At 52.5% G+C, this 11,747-nt stretch overlaps 1 non-coding gene and 1 pseudogene across 1 annotated transcript; both read left to right on the top strand.

Annotated features, from left to right (window-relative positions):
• The first annotated feature begins 5 nt into the window (after positions 1-5).
• On the top strand, positions 6-134 carry LOC147796151 (U2 spliceosomal RNA; annotated as a pseudogene).
• Positions 135-5,429: 5,295 nt separating this feature from the next.
• LOC147796150 (U2 spliceosomal RNA) lies at positions 5,430-5,622 on the top strand. The gene has a single exon (XR_015428350.1). It is a non-coding gene; the product is annotated as a U2 spliceosomal RNA (small nuclear RNA).
• Positions 5,623-11,747: the final 6,125 nt, after the last annotated feature.

Genomic DNA, 11,747 nt, shown 5'->3' with positions numbered 1-11,747 from the left:
TCTGAAACGCTGTTCATTGAACAGCCAGTTTATCAAACTGATTTTTGAACTTGGGCTGTGGAATAGGGGCTTGCCTCGTCCCGGCCACGGGTTGGCCCGGTATAGCAGTACATCCGGGATTCGGCCCACTCCCTTCGGGGGACATAAAAAAAGATAAAAACACGGACTGACTTAATTTTTGTTGAATTACTTTATCTCTCGGCTATTTCTTCCTCTCCGAAACATTTCGACAAAAAAAAGGCCATTTTACAAAAATGGACATTATATACCGTATGTTTCTGAGCAATAACGGCATGCAAGAATGCCAATAAAAAGTGGCAGGGAAAAGAGAGAGACAAAGACACGACACCCACTTCTTGTCTGGCGTCATCGCATTTTATTTTGACGGGTTTTCACATGACGATCTCCCCCCCCCCCCCCTCCTCCAATTCTCCTTCTGTCCGTCCCCCCCCCCCGTGGACCTTTGACCTCGCTCTCTTGACCCCGTTTACCGCCAGCCAGAGGGCGCTGTCGCCCCAACCGCACGCTCGCGCAGCTTCTACCGCGTCCGCGCAGGCGTTATACCTGCTCTGCCGGCTTGTCGTCCGCATCATTTGCACTAGCGATTGAACAGAGCAAGAACATCATGTCTGGACGAGGCAAGGGAGGCAAAGGACTGGGCAAGGGGGGTGCCAAACGCCACCGGAAGGTCCTCCGTGACAACATCCAGGGCATCACCAAGCCGGCCATTCGTCGCCTTGCCCGCCGGGGAGGAGTGAAGCGCATCTCCGGTCTCATTTACGAGGAAACGCGTGGAGTCCTGAAAGTCTTCCTGGAGAACGTCATCCGCGATGCGGTCACCTACTGCGAACACGCCAAGAGGAAGACTGTCACTGCCATGGACGTGGTGTACGCGCTCAAGAGGCAAGGGCGGACGCTGTACGGCTTTGGGGGCTAGACCGCCGAATTCCCATTTCAAAACCAACGGCTCTCTTCAGAGCCACGACAGTTTTCCAAAAGAGATTTATTCCCACGCATAGCTGCTGTATGATTACCCTGTTCGTAATTAATAGCTATAATTGCCATCCTTCCTTAAGCTCGATCAATGACCCCGATCGTTTTCCCGTGGATTCTTTTTGTATGTTTCCCTCTCCGTTCCTTGTCGTTGCGGTTCATTTCGTCCCTCTCCGCGTTTTCCGTTTAATACGGTACGTAGCCGTCTTGTCGTAATGTGTTCGTGATACCCAAGTGACTTCCACAGCCCTGCTGTTTCACTGATGCGCGTCCGTGTGTACTGTCGTTGAGCCTGACGGTGGAAAGCGTTGAGTACTGGATGGAACGCGTGACGGGCGGAAGGGTGTTGCCGCGATGTAGGCGGAGTTGTGCTCAGCGTGAAAGTGCCGTGTGTGGTTGGTTGGGCGGTGGTGGTGCTGGGGGTGGTTTTTTTCTTCTCTTGACACAGAGCTGTCGGTGCACTTTGCCCTCTTGTCGCGGTCCCCCCCCCCCCCAAATTAACCTCAGTGTACATGTGACCAGTCAAGCGCTGCGCCCGCCCTTGGAGTCATCCAATCGGAAAGCGGTCCATTGTCAGGCCTTCGGCCCGGGATGCCGTTGCCGGGCTTAAGAGACGCTGGGTTGCCGTGCCCTGCACTCACTTGTGTCAAGCTCCGAGCACCCGACGCACCTCATCATGGCTCGCACCAAGCAGACGGCAAGAAAGAGCACGGGCGGGAAAGCCCCCAGGAAGCAGTTGGCCACCAAGGCGGCCCGCAAGAGCGCTCCGGCTACTGGCGGCGTCAAGAAACCTCACCGGTACAGGCCGGGAACCGTTGCCCTCCGTGAGATCCGTCGCTACCAGAAGAGCACCGAACTGCTGATCCGAAAGCTCCCCTTCCAGAGACTTGTGCGAGAAATTGCACAGGATTTCAAGACCGAGCTGCGATTCCAAAGTTCTGCCGTCATGGCTTTGCAGGAGGCTAGCGAGGCTTACCTGGTGGGCCTGTTCGAGGACACCAACCTGTGCGCCATCCACGCAAAGAGGGTCACCATCATGCCCAAGGACATCCAGTTGGCCCGCCGAATTCGCGGTGAACGGGCCTGAGTGTTGGCGCGCCACGACCACCAAACCTAACGGCTCTTATCAGAGCCACCACTACTTCAAAAAGAGAATGATTCTGCTCGAGTTGTCTGCGGGGAAAGGTGCTGGGCGGGAGGAAATTAAACACAACCGAGTAACGGCCACAGTTGAGTCAATAATATAACAAATTGAAAGGGCTCTCCGATTGCGATTTCACACGGGGCGTGATTGGTCTGCTTTTCCTTCCCTCTCCTTTAAGTTTTGTGTAGTTATTCGTATTTGGGTATGAATGAGCGTACAGTATCAGACGACCCCTCCCCGACAGCTTCACCCCGGCCCTCGCTTTGAAAGCGACCTTCTTTCGCCTTTGTGGAGTCCGATCGACTTCCTGACTGGTACTCTTGTCAATTTAGTTAGCGACGCGAAAGGCTGCGTTGTGCTTTGGCAGACGAATTCCGCGTTAGCCGCTTGAGAGGATGGCGGAGAAAATAACCAAATATTCAAATAGAACAGATAACTCGGTTGCACGGAACGGTTATTGACCGAACGAACGACCGACCGCTTTCAGCGTTTCCCTTGCCGTAAGTTTCAGCTTGCCCTTGCAAGCCATGCGCGTCTTCACGCCTGGGTGGCCGGGGGGCGCTCTTTTCAACTGGCGGGAAGGTGGACAATGCGCCCGTGTTCAGAATCCACGCCGCCCGTGATAAAAGCCGGCGTAGCCGTGACGCTTTTTCATTCGATCCCTCGATCTCTCACACTTCAAGCGCTCCAGCATGGCTCCTAAAGTTAGCGGGAAAGGTCAGAAGAAGGCCGGAAACACCAAGACCCCGACTCGCACAGACAAGAAGAGGCACCGGCGTCGCAAGGAGAGCTACGGCATCTACATTTATAAAGTCATGAAACAGGTGCACCCCGACACGGGCATCTCCAGCAAGGCCATGAGCATCATGAACAGCTTTGTCAATGACGTCTTCGAGCGCATCGCAACCGAGGCCTCTCGCCTTGCACACTACAACAAGAAGTCGACCATCACCAGCCGCGAGGTGCAGACAGCAGTTCGCCTGCTCCTGCCGGGAGAGCTTGCCAAGCATGCAGTCAGCGAGGGCACCAAGGCCGTCACCAAGTACACGACTTCCAAGTAGCCCGCCGCTACCAACCAAACGGCTCTTTTCAGAGCCAAAACAACTCCACGAAAGAGATGCTTTGCTTTTCTGCGTTCTTGGTCTCCTTTTGTCTAATACAGGTGCCTCGTAATTAAAAAGGTATTTTTCCGAATATCGCGCACACTGCAAGCAAATAGATATTGCCTCTTGACGGTGCTTGTATGGGGGGGGGGGTTGAGGTGAAAACTTTTCCTGATCTTTTTCGCACTCGCTCTGACCTTAATATTTGACGGTTGTTCAGATTGTCCAAGAGGGTGCCTCGTGTAAACGTCCAGACACCGTGAAACGGGCATTCCCCTTGCGAGGGACCTGTCGCAAAATATACAAACTGTATTTCTGACGGCTTCAGCCCCCCCCCCCCCCGGGGTGTGGTAACTCATGTGGACCCGGTTTTCTTTTCTCTCTGTTCTTTCTTTCTTTTGGCTTTGTTACATTTTGGTTCCCGTTCATGGACTTGATTTTGTGTTTATCCCGGCCTGTGGGCTCCGGCTCATCCAACCGTGCGATGGACCCGCTGCGTGACGTGATTGGCTAGTTGGTACGCTTCGGCCAATCCACTGGACTGCTATAACTTGTGTCGCGGGCCCCAGAGCAACCATTCCAGCGCAACTGCGACCCGGTGAACAGATCTGCACACTGATTTCTCTCAAGATGTCTGGACGAGGAAAGAGCGGCAAATCCAGAAGCAAGGCCAAGAGCAGGTCATCGCGGGCTGGCCTTCAGTTTCCCGTTGGCCGCGTTCACCGATTCCTGCGCAAGGGAAACTACGCCGAACGTGTTGGCGCCGGTGCCCCTGTCTACCTGGCTGCAGTGATGGAGTACCTTACCGCTGAGATCTTGGAGCTAGCCGGTAATGCTGCCCGCGACAACAAGAAGACAAGAATCAACCCACGTCACCTGCAACTTGCCATACGCAACGACGAGGAGCTCAACAAGCTGATGAGCGGGGTAACCATCGCGCAAGGAGGTGTGCTCCCCAATATTCAGTCGGTCCTCTTGCCCAAGAAGACCGCCAAAGTCTCCAACTGAAAGGACGGGCCCCTTGCCCCGCGAACCCAAAGGCTCTTTTCAGGGCCGCCACTATTTCAAAGAAGAGATAGGTCGATGGCTGTTTAATTGAAAGCCCCCTTTGTGCCATGCTACTTCGGATGTTGTGTTATTTTCTAGGTTTATCTTTCTAGTTACTTCTCGGAACTGTATTAATATTCGTTCTTGATCGCTTCCATCTTTTCGTTTCATTCCAATATTGAACGATACGCCGCAGTTCGGCCTTGCCGAAGTCCCACCTGCTTGTTCCTCCTTCAAACGTCGGCCCCGCCTTCGAACCGACCCCGCTGGACGAGGCCCGGTTGGTGTCTCTTTGCGACTCCAAATTGCAGCCTGCCTTTCTCTTTACTCCTGCCGTGCCGGCCGTTGCGGTGCTGTATAATGACATGTTTGTGTTTCGAACCTGAATCCAGGCAACGCGCGTCAAATATGCAACGCGTATAACTTACGCAACAGACGTGCATTCTTTTCATTGTTCTAAGGGCCGTTCATCTCATCAAATATTCAGCACGCAGTGTGTGCTTGCAAACTTTCCAAGTTTACAAATGATGTGTTGGTTCATCATTGTGTATTGACATGTTCAGCTTTTTATTATGCGCCGTCGGGTGCGCGCTTCTACGTAGCGCAAAAGGCAAGTGCGTGCCTCATGGATGATTTTCAATAATTTTGGAACTGCATCGTTTGGCTCTTACTGCCGACAGTAAACCATCCTTTCACACGTACATTCAACACGTGATCCCGTGAAGCACACCCTCACGGCCTTTCAAGTTTAAAACCCGATAGGTTCTTCTCACAAGTCCTGAATGTGAAATACGGGTATATCACGGGTTCTGCCGTTAAAAGTAAAGAGTGTAAGCAATGGCACACTGTCACTGTCACGAGGTCTTGGAAGCGTGCTATATCGCCACGCCCACAACGTGGGATCACTTCCGGCGCGGTGTCGAGTGTAGACACAGTGCAATTGCAATTGTGAAGGGCGCCATCTTGTGGCTTGCATATAGTGCGGCGCAGGTACTTGCGCAGAGTCGACCGTGGGAACATGTCTCACTGAAAGATTGTTCATGATATTAACAGAAATTGCCAAAGTTCAAGGTCATGTCCTCATTTACTGTCACGATCGAGAGGTTATCTTGGGCTGCGTAATGTGGAAAATACTGATCTTTATCGCTTCTCGGCCTTTTGGCTAAGATCATGTGTAGTATCTGTTCTTTTCAGTGTGATATCTGAAACGCTGTTCATTGAACAGCCAGTTTATCAAACTGATTTTTGAACTTGGGCTGTGGAATAGGGGCTTGCCTCGTCCCGGCCACGGGTTGGCCCGGTATAGCAGTACATCCGGGATTCGGCCCACTCCCTTCGGGGGACATAAAAAAAGATAAAAACACGGACTGACTTAATTTTTGTTGAATTACTTTATCTCTCGGCTATTTCTTCCTCTCCGAAACATTTCGACAAAAAAAAGGCCATTTTACAAAAATGGACATTATATACCGTATGTTTCTGAGCAATAACGGCATGCAAGAATGCCAATAAAAAGTGGCAGGGAAAAGAGAGAGACAAAGACACGACACCCACTTCTTGTCTGGCGTCATCGCATTTTATTTTGACGGGTTTTCACATGACGATCGCCCCCCTCCCCCCCTCCTCCAATTCTCCTTCTGTCCGTCCCCCCCCCCCGTGGACCTTTGACCTCGCTCTCTTGACCCCGTTTACCGCCAGCCAGAGGGCGCTGTCGCCCCAACCGCACGCTCGCGCAGCTTCTACCGCGTCCGCGCAGGCGTTATACCTGCTCTGCCGGCTTGTCGTCCGCATCATTTGCACTAGCGATTGAACAGAGCAAGAACATCATGTCTGGACGAGGCAAGGGAGGCAAAGGACTGGGCAAGGGGGGTGCCAAACGCCACCGGAAGGTCCTCCGTGACAACATCCAGGGCATCACCAAGCCGGCCATTCGTCGCCTTGCCCGCCGGGGAGGAGTGAAGCGCATCTCCGGTCTCATTTACGAGGAAACGCGTGGAGTCCTGAAAGTCTTCCTGGAGAACGTCATCCGCGATGCGGTCACCTACTGCGAACACGCCAAGAGGAAGACTGTCACTGCCATGGACGTGGTGTACGCGCTCAAGAGGCAAGGGCGGACGCTGTACGGCTTTGGGGGCTAGACCGCCGAATTCCCATTTCAAAACCAACGGCTCTCTTCAGAGCCACGACAGTTTTCCAAAAGAGATTTATTCCCACGCATAGCTGCTGTATGATTACCCTGTTCGTAATTAATAGCTATAATTGCCATCCTTCCTTAAGCTCGATCAATGACCCCGATCGTTTTCCCGTGGATTCTTTTTGTATGTTTCCCTCTCCGTTCCTTGTCGTTGCGGTTCATTTCGTCCCTCTCCGCGTTTTCCGTTTAATACGGTACGTAGCCGTCTTGTCGTAATGTGTTCGTGATACCCAAGTGACTTCCACAGCCCTGCTGTTTCACTGATGCGCGTCCGTGTGTACTGTCGTTGAGCCTGACGGTGGAAAGCGTTGAGTACTGGATGGAACGCGTGACGGGCGGAAGGGTGTTGCCGCGATGTAGGCGGAGTTGTGCTCAGCGTGAAAGTGCCGTGTGTGGTTGGTTGGGCGGTGGTGGTGCTGGGGGTGGTTTTTTTCTTCTCTTGACACAGAGCTGTCGGTGCACTTTGCCCTCTTGTCGCGGTCCCCCCCCCCCCAAATTAACCTCAGTGTACATGTGACCAGTCAAGCGCTGCGCCCGCCCTTGGAGTCATCCAATCGGAAAGCGGTCCATTGTCAGGCCTTCGGCCCGGGATGCCGTTGCCGGGCTTAAGAGACGCTGGGTTGCCGTGCCCTGCACTCACTTGTGTCAAGCTCCGAGCACCCGACGCACCTCATCATGGCTCGCACCAAGCAGACGGCAAGAAAGAGCACGGGCGGGAAAGCCCCCAGGAAGCAGTTGGCCACCAAGGCGGCCCGCAAGAGCGCTCCGGCTACTGGCGGCGTCAAGAAACCTCACCGGTACAGGCCGGGAACCGTTGCCCTCCGTGAGATCCGTCGCTACCAGAAGAGCACCGAACTGCTGATCCGAAAGCTCCCCTTCCAGAGACTTGTGCGAGAAATTGCACAGGATTTCAAGACCGAGCTGCGATTCCAAAGTTCTGCCGTCATGGCTTTGCAGGAGGCTAGCGAGGCTTACCTGGTGGGCCTGTTCGAGGACACCAACCTGTGCGCCATCCACGCAAAGAGGGTCACCATCATGCCCAAGGACATCCAGTTGGCCCGCCGAATTCGCGGTGAACGGGCCTGAGTGTTGGCGCGCCACGACCACCAAACCTAACGGCTCTTATCAGAGCCACCACTACTTCAAAAAGAGAATGATTCTGCTCGAGTTGTCTGCGGGGAAAGGTGCTGGGCGGGAGGAAATTAAACACAACCGAGTAACGGCCACAGTTGAGTCAATAATATAACAAATTGAAAGGGCTCTCCGATTGCGATTTCACACGGGGCGTGATTGGTCTGCTTTTCCTTCCCTCTCCTTTAAGTTTTGTGTAGTTATTCGTATTTGGGTATGAATGAGCGTACAGTATCAGACGACCCCTCCCCGACAGCTTCACCCCGGCCCTCGCTTTGAAAGCGACCTTCTTTCGCCTTTGTGGAGTCCGATCGACTTCCTGACTGGTACTCTTGTCAATTTAGTTAGCGACGCGAAAGGCTGCGTTGTGCTTTGGCAGACGAATTCCGCGTTAGCCGCTTGAGAGGATGGCGGAGAAAATAACCAAATATTCAAATAGAACAGATAACTCGGTTGCACGGAACGGTTATTGACCGAACGAACGACCGACCGCTTTCAGCGTTTCCCTTGCCGTAAGTTTCAGCTTGCCCTTGCAAGCCATGCGCGTCTTCACGCCTGGGTGGCCGGGGGGCGCTCTTTTCAACTGGCGGGAAGGTGGACAATGCGCCCGTGTTCAGAATCCACGCCGCCCGTGATAAAAGCCGGCGTAGCCGTGACGCTTTTTCATTCGATCCCTCGATCTCTCACACTTCAAGCGCTCCAGCATGGCTCCTAAAGTTAGCGGGAAAGGTCAGAAGAAGGCCGGAAACACCAAGACCCCGACTCGCACAGACAAGAAGAGGCACCGGCGTCGCAAGGAGAGCTACGGCATCTACATTTATAAAGTCATGAAACAGGTGCACCCCGACACGGGCATCTCCAGCAAGGCCATGAGCATCATGAACAGCTTTGTCAATGACGTCTTCGAGCGCATCGCAACCGAGGCCTCTCGCCTTGCACACTACAACAAGAAGTCGACCATCACCAGCCGCGAGGTGCAGACAGCAGTTCGCCTGCTCCTGCCGGGAGAGCTTGCCAAGCATGCAGTCAGCGAGGGCACCAAGGCCGTCACCAAGTACACGACTTCCAAGTAGCCCGCCGCTACCAACCAAACGGCTCTTTTCAGAGCCAAAACAACTCCACGAAAGAGATGCTTTGCTTTTCTGCGTTCTTGGTCTCCTTTTGTCTAATACAGGTGCCTCGTAATTAAAAAGGTATTTTTCCGAATATCGCGCACACTGCAAGCAAATAGATATTGCCTCTTGACGGTGCTTGTATGGGGGGGGGGGGTTGAGGTGAAAACTTTTCCTGATCTTTTTCGCACTCGCTCTGACCTTAATATTTGACGGTTGTTCAGATTGTCCAAGAGGGTGCCTCGTGTAAACGTCCAGACACCGTGAAACGGGCATTCCCCTTGCGAGGGACCTGTCGCAAAATATACAAACTGTATTTCTGACGGCTTCAGCCCCCCCCCCCCCCCGGGGTGTGGTAACTCATGTGGACCCGGTTTTCTTTTCTCTCTGTTCTTTCTTTCTTTTGGCTTTGTTACATTTTGGTTCCCGTTCATGGACTTGATTTTGTGTTTATCCCGGCCTGTGGGCTCCGGCTCATCCAACCGTGCGATGGACCCGCTGCGTGACGTGATTGGCTAGTTGGTACGCTTCGGCCAATCCACTGGACTGCTATAACTTGTGTCGCGGGCCCCAGAGCAACCATTCCAGCGCAACTGCGACCCGGTGAACAGATCTGCACACTGATTTCTCTCAAGATGTCTGGACGAGGAAAGAGCGGCAAATCCAGAAGCAAGGCCAAGAGCAGGTCATCGCGGGCTGGCCTTCAGTTTCCCGTTGGCCGCGTTCACCGATTCCTGCGCAAGGGAAACTACGCCGAACGTGTTGGCGCCGGTGCCCCTGTCTACCTGGCTGCAGTGATGGAGTACCTTACCGCTGAGATCTTGGAGCTAGCCGGTAATGCTGCCCGCGACAACAAGAAGACAAGAATCAACCCACGTCACCTGCAACTTGCCATACGCAACGACGAGGAGCTCAACAAGCTGATGAGCGGGGTAACCATCGCGCAAGGAGGTGTGCTCCCCAATATTCAGTCGGTCCTCTTGCCCAAGAAGACCGCCAAAGTCTCCAACTGAAAGGACGGGCCCCTTGCCCCGCGAACCCAAAGGCTCTTTTCAGGGCCGCCACTATTTCAAAGAAGAGATAGGTCGATGGCTGTTTAATTGAAAGCCCCCTTTGTGCCATGCTACTTCGGATGTTGTGTTATTTTCTAGGTTTATCTTTCTAGTTACTTCTCGGAACTGTATTAATATTCGTTCTTGATCGCTTCCATCTTTTCGTTTCATTCCAATATTGAACGATACGCCGCAGTTCGGCCTTGCCGAAGTCCCACCTGCTTGTTCCTCCTTCAAACGTCGGCCCCGCCTTCGAACCGACCCCGCTGGACGAGGCCCGGTTGGTGTCTCTTTGCGACTCCAAATTGCAGCCTGCCTTTCTCTTTACTCCTGCCGTGCCGGCCGTTGCGGTGCTGTATAATGACATGTTTGTGTTTCGAACCTGAATCCAGGCAACGCGCGTCAAATATGCAACGCGTATAACTTACGCAACAGACGTGCATTCTTTTCATTGTTCTAAGGGCCGTTCATCTCATCAAATATTCAGCACGCAGTGTGTGCTTGCAAACTTTCCAAGTTTACAAATGATGTGTTGGTTCATCATTGTGTATTGACATGTTCAGCTTTTTATTATGCGCCGTCGGGTGCGCGCTTCTACGTAGCGCAAAAGGCAAGTGCGTGCCTCATGGATGATTTTCAATAATTTTGGAACTGCATCGTTTGGCTCTTACTGCCGACAGTAAACCATCCTTTCACACGTACATTCAACACGTGATCCCGTGAAGCACACCCTCACGGCCTTTCAAGTTTAAAACCCGATAGGTTCTTCTCACAAGTCCTGAATGTGAAATACGGGTATATCACGGGTTCTGCCGTTAAAAGTAAAGAGTGTAAGCAATGGCACACTGTCACTGTCACGAGGTCTTGGAAGCGTGCTATATCGCCACGCCCACAACGTGGGATCACTTCCGGCGCGGTGTCGAGTGTAGACACAGTGCAATTGCAATTGTGAAGGGCGCCATCTTGTGGCTTGCATATAGTGCGGCGCAGGTACTTGCGCAGAGTCGACCGTGGGAACATGTCTCACTGAAAGATTGTTCATGATATTAACAGAAATTGCCAAAGTTCAAGGTCATGTCCTCATTTACTGTCACGATCGAGAGGTTATCTTGGGCTGCGTAATGTGGAAAATACTGATCTTTATCGCTTCTCGGCCTTTTGGCTAAGATCACATATCTTTGTTCTTGGCCTTCACATCGGCACCAGGAGCGAGTTCCGGAGGTCTGCTCGAAGATTTTCCCGACATCTGGCTGTTCTGGAGGTATTCATCGGCTGGGCTGGGTTCACCGCTCATCGGCTTCTTCCTGAACATCAAGCTTCACCTGGTACAACTTTGTACATTTTGTACTTTCGTCACTTGCCGGCTGGTCTTCTACCTCTACCCAGGGAGCTGCAGTCTTCAGTCAGCTTAACACGCCCGCCTGCCCTGTGCAGTGCGCGGACCCTGGGTATTTCAGAGCCGGTCCGGTGAGTGTTCCTTTTTTCAGCATAGTCCAGCAGTTGTGGTCTGTGCCTTTTTCTTTTCTGTACAGTCTAGCAGTAGTAGTCTGTGCTTTTTTCTTTTTTCTTTTTTCATTTCTGCTCAGTGCAGTGATCCTTTTGCTTTTTTCACTTTTTCTTTGCTTATTTTCTGGCCGTGCAGTTGACGGCATTTTTACATTTCATTATGACTTCAGTTAGGAGGGCTGGTGTTGTCGAGCTAAGGTTCGACGGCCCAGTCTCTCCGGATAGGTTATTTCAAAGATTGAAGCAGTTGGGAGTGTCAACTGCGGGCCATCTAGTAGCTGCACAACAACTCCCGGGTAATAGGTACGATGTGAAGTTTAAGTCGTCGTGCCTTTGCCGGGAGTTTGTGCCCAAACTGGAGCAGCTTGATAATTGTATTGTGACGGATTTTGATGGATTAACTGTAGTAACTGTTAAGTATGTTTCTCTTGACATTGACGATAATGTTGTAAGATCGATTTTGGG

Source organism: Acanthaster planci, linkage group LG18, assembly GCF_054643075.1.
Source record: "Acanthaster planci isolate LZ-2023a linkage group LG18, COTS_SCS, whole genome shotgun sequence".
Classification (NCBI taxonomy): domain Eukaryota; kingdom Metazoa; phylum Echinodermata; class Asteroidea; order Valvatida; family Acanthasteridae; genus Acanthaster; species Acanthaster planci.
The sequence above is the reverse complement of the archived record's forward strand: the minus strand, read 5'-3'. Positions and strand labels throughout refer to the sequence as shown.